The sequence below is a fragment of the Falco biarmicus genome, chromosome 2 (assembly GCF_023638135.1).
Source record: "Falco biarmicus isolate bFalBia1 chromosome 2, bFalBia1.pri, whole genome shotgun sequence".
Taxonomy (NCBI): domain Eukaryota; kingdom Metazoa; phylum Chordata; class Aves; order Falconiformes; family Falconidae; genus Falco; species Falco biarmicus.
Genome location: NC_079289.1, coordinates 11,561,430 through 11,572,015, shown reverse-complemented (window position 1 = coordinate 11,572,015; position 10,586 = coordinate 11,561,430).

Here is a 10,586-nt window from a genome sequence, read left to right as displayed (position 1 = left end):
TAGATTTCTTTTCTGAATAAAAAAAATCACTAGAACCCACTCTACACATAGTTATGGCTATTTTTTGTAATTGTGCAGTTCCTGGCATTGATCAACATAACATTTCATCTGACAATTTATCATGCAGTTACACAGAATTGCGATAACCTTCTCCACCTGTTTTCAGTCAGCTTTAATTTTGATTATCCTGGATAATTTTATATTATTTTTGCACTTTGGCACATCACTTTTGTGAATAATTTGTGAATGTGTTGAACTGCCCAGATTCTAGCACATCTAGCACACACAATCCTTCTGAAATTATTTTTGTAACTGCTCTGTGATACGAAAACTCATGAAGTCTTCTCAACTTTTATTTCTGATGTTTTAGCCAGGTTTTTCCCTAGAGAGATCTCCGTCTTTGCACATCAGCTTAATTTCTTTGGTGATTTTGTCTTGCAGGACCATACTGAAAGCTTTTTAAAGACCCAAGGCATACCACGTTGACCAGACACTCATTACAACATCCTCATTGACTTCTCCAAAGAATTAAAGTAGATTTGCAAGAGATTATTTTAATCAATCAAATCAGTGCTAAACCTCCTTTAATTCTATTCTCCATCATAATTTCCAGTTATTTCCTTAGTGCAGTAGTCAGTCTTACTGGTCTGTTGTTACTTGGAGCTGTCTACAAAATTTGGCATCACAGTTGCTACCTTCCATTCCCCTGGCATTGTTATTAACTAAATAAATAAGCTTATCAGTTAGAAGTGCAGCAAATTTGTAACTGTTGGAGGAATTCTTGAGGAAATTATAGGAAATTCAGATACCAATTCACAACGGGACAATCCTGGCCCAGCAGTAAATGTGTTTACTTTTACAGAAAGTAAAATTTCACTTATTGACCATATCTAGGGCTATGAGAAATCACTTCAAGAAATCTGAGGTGTTTTAAAGCCCCAATTAAATGAGTAGCTTTATCCCATCATTCAGTTTGCATGCTTTCAATAAACCGGCACAAAGAAATTTCAGTGTTAATCCATGTTGCTCTTAGTATTATTTTTTTGTATATATTATGCCAAGAAGCAAAAGCTAAAGCCTTCCAAACTTTCAGTGATAGAATGTTCCTGTGATGGAAGAATTTAACCGAAGAGGACAAAGTAAATGACCAGATGCGTCAGACAACACAAAGTGATGCCAGTATTCAAACACCAGCAATGCCTCTGTATAGACAACACAGGGAAACAGCTATAACCATACTGAGGGTTACTAAACGCACAAACCACACTCAGCTGAGGACATCACCTGAGGTGAACATAGTTGGAGGCTGACACTACCAGAGGGAAGTGCCATACAAGCTTGTCTTGTTGTTGCCCTTCCTTGGGCATCTGTTTATTGCCACTGAGGGTTTCTTTTCTCCCCATGCACCACACCTCCGTTCCCCCAAGGATTATCACTCTTTTGCAGATGTTGGGCATGGGTTATGTCTTTTTGGAGATAGCTATCCTCTGGCCACAGCAGCCAGTGATTACTATGTATTAGCCTCATGCAGACTTAGTAGTGGAGTAGCCATCCACACGCTGGGGTTTCCATAGGTGCTCCAAGTCCTCACAAAGCTTCAGAGTCCAGATGGACCTTTTACCTGAGCTATTATGGGCTTTTCTACACTCTTACATACCCAGGCAAAGCCCCAGGCGCAATACAGGCCTTAAATGGATTTGAGTCTTATTCCCTTAACTTAGTCTTTTTTCTTCCTACCGCCCCCCAGCATATTGAATTTTTAAACAATAGATGACGTTTTTTGGCGGTGGAAAGAAAAACCTAAAAACTTGATTCTTATTTTGACCGTAGCATCATGAACAGTAATAAATTTGTCAGCACTGGAATCTGTCCTCAACTTGGCCACAGACTTTTAGCATAACCCAGTTTCTAAATTCTTGTTGTAAATAAATTGATTTGGTTCACTGAGCATTAAGCATTTCCATACTGAGCTAAATTCTAATTATCCTTTATAATGTAAGTACTCCATTTATTTTGGGAGACAATGGTATGTAACTTAGCAAAAGGGCAGCAAAATTATTGCAATATTAATAAAAATGCATCACAACAGTTGTGGAATAAACTATTAGGCTTTAAATCAGAGAAGTAATTACAAGCCTATTATCCAATATGGCTACAGCTGCTCTGTGTATTTATACACACAATTGCTTGCACATATACACCGGAAGGATTAGAATGAAATAAAACCCATGAAAGAAAGTATTTTTTCAGGGAGTTAGGGTAAAGGCAAAGGTTTCCTTTCCATACCAAGAAAAAAACAGAATCAAACAGCTGTTCAGTTGTTTTGGATTCTTCTTCTTGCTTGACAATGATTAAAGATGTTAAGAGCACCAAAATGACATGTCAGGATAATAAATGAGGTTTCCTTTGCGACCAGTATCTGTCATCAGAATTTCTATTTCTCTCCGCAGTATTTCTCTACTTATCAGAAATTCCTCCTTCCAATAAAGATTACGTTATACTTGCTTTTTTGCATAAATATTTTTCTTTTTCCTCCCTTGAATATTGATATCTTTTTCATCATAAAACTCTGGAAATCCAAAGAGGGAAATGATGAACATGATCAGCAATAAGGGATCTCAAATGTCCATTTTAACAGAGTGAAAATTCAAAGCCCAAGTGGGTAAAATGTCCATGTTTTTTTAGGAAATCACTACTGATACGGCTTGAAATCCTTGTCGGTCTGGCAGCCAGTTTCCTGCATTTCTGTTGTGGCTACACGCAAACATTTTTACCACACTTCACTTCTCCAATACGATACTCAATTGCATTCTAGCGTCATTCACAAGTTATGTTTTGAAATGCCGCTTATTTACTGCTCATGTTGAATTTTGGTACAGGGTAGTTTCTGTGGACACAGGAGGATTTTTTAGCCACTCTAATCTGCTTTCAGAGGAAGTTAAAAAGCACTAAACTTCCTTGAGGAGTAAAGTTTTTATGTTCCCATCAGGAGTCAGGAGAGGGCAAAAGATGAAAAGAGCCTGTACGTTGAGCGGCAGTTCGTGGGATGGAGGCATCACCACCCTGTGCTTTAGGAAGTGATGCAACATATATGTCTGGAATAACAAACCACATGATGTCCACAGGCAGAAAGAGCCCAGGGAGGAGGAACGCCTCCACTTACCACAGCCCCGCTGCTCCTGACAGCACCACGTTATCATGTCCAGAGCTGCGGCTCCCAGGCAGTTTGCTCCTCTCTGTGCCTAGACAATCAAAGTAGCTAAGCTTTGAAAATAGTTTGTAGGACAAAAGGAGAGTGTCCTAGGGTCCTGCCCTGACAAAAAAACCATGTCATAATTGACACCATGAGCCCAGTTTGAAGATGAGACGAACCCCCTTGGTGTGAGCAACAGAAACAACATAGCAATAGGTGATGGTGCAGAGGTGGTTTGTTAAGGGGATAGCTGCACAGATGGAGGGCACGGGGGAGAGAGCCAGGCATCAGGATGTGACAGAAAGGGCATATACAGGCAGTTGGCCGATGAGCCACCTTGCATTTGTGCATTGGTACCACGTCAATGCCAGCATCACTAACCTGGTTTGTACACAGCAGCCCCCACTGCTATGACTCATCCAGGTCATGGCCAGAATCTCCAACCAGCCAAAATACTGCAGAGAAAACAGCTCCTTCAACTTGACTATTGTTTCCTCCTCCAACCTTATTTTAGTTAAAACTGCCTTTTCATATGCAACCTCAACGTGGTTTCCCTGGGCTATTCTTTCCGTTCATCTCATCCTACTTCTTTGTTTATAGGTTCTTCTGCTTCTTTATCCAGACAGGAAAGCAAAGGTTAAAAAGAGAATAACAATTCAAGTAGGAACTGATGCAAGGTCCAGCGTTTCAGGAAAAAACCAAACCAGAATATTGAGAGAGCAACAACAGAAAGACCCAAGTAAGCACGGAGATGTCACAGTGTGGGACAGAACTGACAGCTGCCACCTTGTTTCTTCCCTGGCTGGTGGAGACTTGCTGTTTGCTTGTCAGGCCGCTCAGTGCTCCAGGTAGGAGGGCAGGATAATATGGCAGCTCAATGATTTGCGCCTTTCCTGGTAAACATGGAAAAAAGGTGTAGGAGTCCAGTTTCTCCATCTTTGTCCATTGATATGATTCTATGGCGCGGGGGAGAACTCAGAAGGGCCTTAAATCAACAAGGAGAAGGATGCTTTTGATGGCAACTGAGGCAGCTAACCGCCAGAACATCATTTTATGGGAGACATTTGTTTGGACTGGCTAAGTTTGAGATGAGTAAGTAAATATTCTATTTCAGCGTTGCCTATCACATACTAGGTACTCGATTACATTTTGTTGAGAGTTTTAAATTATTGTGCATTACTTCACAACTGGAAAGGGGTGCTGACAACATGCTGGAAGACAGTTAACAGGTCAGCTGAGATATGCTGACTTGGTTACAAGTCAATTACTGAGCCTTAACTTAAAAAACACAGCTTGGGTTTTGTTCAGTTTCTCAGGACCATCACGGAACCAGGATGAGTAACTGCATTGTTTATCTGCAAGCCTTCAAGTGCTTATCAACACATACACATTAAATGGGTAGCTGATCTTCTTCCAAATCCTGAAAACCCATATTGACACTGAGTCTTCCAAGATGCCATGACCCTGAAATTTAGTGAAACATATGTACCTGGCTCGATTCATCCTTGTGCAAAACTCTAACTGGCTTCTGCTGTTGAGGCCCGTTAGACTGTGGCAGTGTCTTAGCGAGCACTTACGCAGCAGTTAGCACAACAGTTCTGTGGGATACAGCAGGAACACCCGACAACACAGTTTTCTCTGGAACAAGTCTCAAGATATCGTTGTCGTAACACTGCAACACATACATGAATTTGAGAACCCAGCTGAAAGCCTCTAAGCTGTTCTATTCTGTGCTACCAGGAGCGTAGCCATTATCCTTCCTCATCTATCTGTATATGGAACATGCCAGAGCATTTTTTATTATCTGAAACATTCAGAGTCTGAGCTTCTAGCGAGTGCTTTTGACAATTTGAAGTTTTTCTCTTTCGCTTAGTTCCTGTAAGCAATGAGTAATTCTCCCTTGCATGATAAACTCCATTGTCCCCTAAAATTACTCTCCTGTGCAGAAACCACGTCAAAGCAGTAATCTAATGTCGAAAACATCTCTGGCTCAAGAAACTAGAGCAAACAAGAGAGAGGAGAAAAAAAAACAACCCCGAACCAGAAAAAGGAAGACACCTTCCTCAGCAAATTGGAGAATTTCTTCCTACAGAGTGCATGACAAGTAACTCCTTTGTGAATGCTAAATCCTCTCAGAAAATGTTTTGGAGTAATATTGTGGAAGTCTTTTGCTTTTAACATTGGAGACAATATAATGAAATGTCCCTGGATTAAAAAATACAATTTAAGAAATATTGCAAATGATGAATTAGTGCTCATAAATCACCCCCCTCTCCCTCAGTGGCTACTAGCAAAGGTCAGCACTCTCACAGCTCTTGTGCCCAGCCGCAGACCTTGGCTGAGCAGGGCAGGAGTGTGTGGTGATGCTCACAAGGCAGACACGGTCCAGGGGGTTTCTCCAGACAGGGCCTGCTTGGCAGCCAAGAGAATTTTGTATCTCACTTTTCCTTTCCTCTCTACATGGATGAATAGTTTTCTCATAATAATTTACCACAGACCAAAAAGCTTTCCTGGGTATACTGTCAGTTTCGTAACTTTTACCTGAACCACAGCTTACCTTTTAAAGAGGCAGATGAAGATTTGCTCAAGAACAGACAGATTTAAGATCCAAGTGATCTGAAGGAGTCCAGTGATGGACACTCAATCAAAGGTCTAGGTGAGTAATTTCTAGGTGTTAATTCTCTGCCTTACTGTCGCAGCACTCTCCAAACCATCAAGCGGCAACAAGGTCTTTTACCATCTCATACCAGCACACTCTTCACACCAGTCCCTTCACTGCTCCCTCACCATCTCACCCCATCCAGGGCATATGTTCTCTCTCTTCTCTCTGCTTCCTCCTCTCTCACCTTCTCTTCCTCAGCTGCTCTCCCTTCACTGGCTCCCAACCACTCAACTTAACCAGCCACAGCTGCACCCTATCCACACCGGCCAACCCACAGCAGCATACCATCAATGCCAATCAACCCAGCTTCACTCCTCCATACCTTACTACAGATCTAGTCTGAAATAGATACCATTTTGTTTTCTCCAGTAATTTTGGACCATCTTTTGACTACTAAATAGAACTCCCAAAATTGTATTTTGTCACTGTAAAGGGTCCCAACTCTCATACCAGTCTTGCAGCTTTTTTTAATGCTTTGTAGCTTCTCTGATGCTTTGTAACTTCTCAACATCCCTTTTTGAACTGTAAGAATTTGAATGAGTCTTAGAAAAGTTGAAAGCGTCATTTACCCACTCCCATTTGGTATTTCCAGTCTTATAATAAAAAGTTGTTGTTAATTAGCAATTAATTAAATTAAATTCCTTTGTAGAGACTCCTTTGATTATGACAGCCTCTTTAGTATCACCAGCTGGAGCAATGCAGGTCTCCGTGTCCTCTGGACTCTCATTTGGGGAGTGCCGCCCCACACCTAGCTATGTGCAGCCCAAGGGAATAACCTGACAGGGGACAGAAGCTGTAGTGATGGTGAACCTGGTTTTGAAGAGGGTGACCAAACAGCAGTACCCAACGCTCCAGCTGGGCAGGCCTTCAGGTACTTTTACAGGTGAATGATTTCGTTCTCCTGAATTTACTTCAGGTTGCTATTACTCACAAGTCACTTTTTCATTAAACGGCTCCAATTTATCACTGAATAATAAACAATCAAATTAATTAAACTAGCCTTACCTCTTCCATAGGAAAAAATGATGCCATTTTCCAAAGTGAGAAGTCTATATAGCACAGACAAAGCCTGGCACTTAGCAGTATTCAGTGTTTATTTTCCTGCGATCTTGCAGCACTGCTGTCCTCCTGGTACCTCTGGCCCTGGCTTTGTTGTGTTCTGAAGAAATCCTGCATCTCTAGAAGGGCAGGGTAAGCTTATATCCTCTTGTCATACCAGAATTCGCACATTTTAGCTAATAGGAGATGATTTATAAGAGTATGGCCAGTAGCTTTTCATGTAAAGAAGGTATGCTTTCTTGGCTGCCCCCAGACTTTCTGTTCTTTGACCCAGACTCTTCACTTGCTTAGGAACTAGTATCCTGACTTAGGACCTCTTGATCCAGGATCTCCACTGCTGCTTATTTGAATAGTATCAGCAGCTCTGTGAGCACATAAGCATCCCACTTCTTGCAGTTACACTAGTTTAGATTTTGTATACGCTTTCCTCACAGGTGGAGGAAACCCAGCTCTTTTCCTGCCTGGAAATGTAAGATTTATGTAGTGAATTCTGTCCAGGAACCCATACTACTTGGTTCACAACTGTAGGCCAGTGGAGAAAGCAACATTCCTAAACACTTCCAGGTTTCTTAGAGTGGGAGGGAGGAAAATGTAGGTTTCTGGTCAACCAGACTAACACTGAGTGCTGAGCAGGTCTCCCTGCCTCACTAGCTGCATTGATGTACACCTTGAGTATTGCTGGTTACATCAGGCTATGTGTGGATGCATTCAACAGCAGACAGTAAGGCAGCATGTGGTAGTAAAACTTCAAAATGGAAAACAGGCCTAATCAGAGAATTGTCTTCTTGCTTTAGTTCTTGCTTTAGGAATAATTTTTTTTGGTTGGTGTCTTTTTTTTTTGGTTTGGTTTTTTTTTTTTATAGAGTAACATGGGTTTGAGGTTTGCAGTAATTAATACTATTGAAAGCGAACAGTAAGCAGTGATAATACAAGGTATTTTTTCCCAAGGGCCTACTGAATAAGATTTATGTTTACAGTAATTCATGAAAGGCAAATAGTATTTATACATGGCAATGGAGGAATTTCAGTAGAATAGAAAACCTATTTTATTTCTTAGGACAGAAAGCACAGATATAGATAGAATCACAGAACAAAGAAAGTTGGGTCCCTTAAATTCTCCCCATGTATCATACATTCCAGCCCCTGACCCTCTTGATGGCTCTTTTCTGACCTCTCTTCAGCTTGCTAATCAATTTCTCATAGGAGTAAATATACTTAAAACAATTATATGAAACAACAGTTCCTGACAGCAAATGATGCACTGGAGGTGGAATCCATAGGATCCAAATAGAAGTTCATGGCTGAGATCACCATCTGGAATCCATAATAGTCACTGAAGACTATGTCTTCTCAGCTGGTGTCCTTCTAAAGTAGCTATTACCATATGTTAGATGACTTTGCATCCTAGAACGCTTCACTGAATATAAAGAAGCCAAGGATGAAGGGCTCAGATGGAGGAACCAACACTGTAGATATCTGAGGGTAGATGACAGGAACCTTCCCCCAGTGACTGCATTTCCATCTTTGCTGGGAAGCAAACACAAGGTGCACAGTTTTGCATTGGAAGCCCTGTAGGCAGCAGCCCCAGTACTTCAGTTATTAATCTTTTACCACTAGATGCACAGAAACTGTTAACCCCGCTTTGCTCTAAGTGGGATGGAGAATGACACAAATGTGGTCTCCTTGCAACCCGTTAATTCACATCTAACTTCAAGTAGCACATTTAAGTTTCCCTAACAAACAGTTTCCGGAAGAAACCCCTCCTGCTTCTATTTAGGAAGTGGTAATGCCCCAACTGCTGCGTTACAAACATTCCATTCTCAGGGAGACCCTGTGAAGTTACTGAAGGCAATAGGAGTGACCTAATAAAATTAACAAAATCAGCACATCACATTTTATGTGCATTAAGGCCGAATGACTTGTGCTGCTTGAATCCCTACAGGCCGTTTTGTAAAGCTATGATCACCTTATGATCACTGTGTTAACAATAACTAATGCATTTAATTTTCTATGTTATTTTAAATAAAATAAATCCCTTAAAGTGACTTGAAAAAAGTTCCTCTTCACAGTTTCTCTTTTTTATTTTCCATATAAATGACCTTGCAAAGAGTCCCACATAACTGCTCAGTAGGTTGCAGCAAGCAGCTGCTTTCTCTGCTTGGCCAGTGGAATTTTTCCTTTGAGAGCGATTCATGACACGGCTGAGCAAGCCAAGAACTAGCCAAGTGGGACAGCTGGAATTAGCTTCTGTGCAGCTGGTTCTTTGTACCTTCTTTTTCACTAGGCAATAGCTGTTTCCACGGAGCTTGGTGGACTCAGCTCTAGCTTGTAAAGTACATCTCCCATGGGAGGTGCCTGTGGCTCTCCATTGGCTCTAGTGGGAGCTCAGGTTAGGTGTGCTGGAGAAAGTAATTCCAAAGATGCTGGAAGCTAAAAGTCACATCAAACTTACAATTCACATGCCTGTGGATTAAGACTCCCTTGACTGACTTGCATTTGACCATCCGCAGCCATACCTCACCTAAGAAACATGGCAGCGGCCTTGGGGACACTGTAGCATTTTCCCTTCCACGGCTGGCCACCACATCTTTATGTGTCTGGCTCACTGATTACTATAAGGAACCCTACTAGATGACCTCTCCTCCACCACAGAACCAGGGACATAAGGGTTTCATGTGCTGGAAGGAAGAAATTACTTAAGTAGGCTCTGGAAGCCTAGAAAAGGAAGCTTAACTGGGGATATGAGCTAAATATATGTATAGAAAGACCCTTGGTACTGCTGTGGAGAACATACATCTGAAGGAGTTAAACTGAGAGGAAGAACTTGAAGTTCACCTGATGTTACATTTTCCTCGCCTCCTCTCCTATGAAACCATGCACGTTTCTCCCTGCAGCCAGGACCTCTTCCTTCAGCAGGCTGATGTGCCTTCTGGAAAAGGCTTCTTCCTTGCAGCACATGACTGCTGGCTGAGAAGAGGTAGGGGGTTTCTAGATGGCTTTCTTTGAACTTGAGAGAAAGTCACAGTCATTGCACTGATTTTTTCCCCCCCCATTGCATGGCAAGAATCGCGGCAGGCAGGATGAAAAGTGGAAGCAGGAAAGGTGTTACCAGCAGGGAAAGGTCTTTCTTTGCTTTGAAAATGGAGATGCTCAGTACATTTGCAGGTAGGAAGGACTGTCTCCTTTTCACATCCAACTGACCGATCCCTAGGATACTGCAGAGCCCTTCAAGTTTTTCTGAAGGGCCGGAGATGCCACAGCCAGCCACCTAACTCTGATTTTCACATCGTTTTGCATGACAGATGTTTCTGTGGAAATAAAGGAAAAAGCTTCTGTTTGAACAACTCCATCCAGGTCCACTGAAATCACTACGGCTGTCCTTTCGGTGTCTGCTCCTTTCCATTTTTTCTCATTAGATGTTACCTCCTTAGTTTTAGACCACAATGGCTTCTGCTGCTGTGTGCCTTTACACACTAGCAGCACTGCAGTGTTAATGGGGAAAGCCGGTTTCCACCCTGTGGGACTAGGTGTGCTGCAAGTTTACACAACCTGTTACCGTTACACATGGAAGGAAGAAATAGCTTATTTTTGGCCCAGGTTAAGGGGACAGCCAGTGGTGGTGGTTCCATTTCTACAAGACACTTAGGTGCATTTTGACCTGTTTGCCATCTC